This window comes from Anguilla rostrata, chromosome 3 (assembly GCF_018555375.3).
Source record: "Anguilla rostrata isolate EN2019 chromosome 3, ASM1855537v3, whole genome shotgun sequence".
Classification (NCBI taxonomy): domain Eukaryota; kingdom Metazoa; phylum Chordata; class Actinopteri; order Anguilliformes; family Anguillidae; genus Anguilla; species Anguilla rostrata.
The window spans coordinates 23,535,278-23,536,203 of record NC_057935.1 but is presented as its reverse complement, the minus strand read 5'-3'; the positions used below and the strand labels follow the sequence as shown (position 1 = coordinate 23,536,203).

The following is a 926-nucleotide window of genomic DNA, read 5'->3' as shown; positions in this document are numbered from 1 at the left end:
AAATGAATATGAAAATGAGTTGTTGACGTTGCTATTTTTACAGAATTTTCTCCCTTCAAATTCTTGAGGAGGTTGGTCCTCTGTGGACGGACCTCCTATGATGAGATCCCTGTCTGTTCTGCTACACTGTTAAAGAATGTGACAAAATGGCACCAGGGCACTAGCCTGTGAAGACATCACTTTCCAGGGTATTCCACTGTGGTTCTGACAAATCCATAATCCACAACATTTTCTTTTTATTTGTTCTTAGGGCTGGTCATTCTGAACATTGTAATATACATTATACTTTGGCCATATGGGGGTATCGTTCCCGACGGAATCCAAAAGTAAAACCCTGAACAGAAATAAAGAACATATGAACAAGGTGAATACATTTTAACTGATCATTACATGATGCAATACTTGCATTCTTTAAACTTTACACTGAAGCAATAGATCAACAAACCCATTACACAGTTACCTTTTAAACTCTGAAGTTTCCATTCTCGAAGGAGGCTGGTTAAGATGTCATGGTGTCATCATATCTGACCTGTCAAATAAAGAAATCCTTTCATAATAATTCATAAATGATGAGAACGCCAGTGACATAAATGTTTGAATGGAGTCATTGATAAGAGCATAGAGTAATATAAATTCCATTTTCAATGCATATCTATACGAAATAGGAATCGAAGTCTTGCATAAACGTTAACTGGAGTCAAGGCTAAGAACACAGATTTATGTAAATCGTGTTCAGTTCATATCAATGTTCAGTTCATATAGTACTACAGTAGACAACTTCAATTATAAAATGGTCCAAGTATATGCTAAATTTCGAAATATTTAGAATACCTTGAATTTCCTCATGTCCTCTGCCTTGTTTCCTCTCAGCTTACATTGCATAAGAAATCAACAGACAAATCAACAGACAAATGGACAAAGATGGG

General features: G+C 35.7%; 1 long non-coding RNA gene across 1 annotated transcript; it reads right to left on the bottom strand.

Moving 5' to 3' along the window:
- Positions 1-216: 216 nt before the first annotated feature.
- On the bottom strand, positions 217-529 carry LOC135252027 (uncharacterized). The gene is made up of 2 exons (XR_010329267.1): positions 461-529; positions 217-334 (listed from the first exon to the last, which is right to left on the bottom strand). It is a non-coding gene; the product is annotated as an uncharacterized LOC135252027 (long non-coding RNA).
- Positions 530-926: the final 397 nt, after the last annotated feature.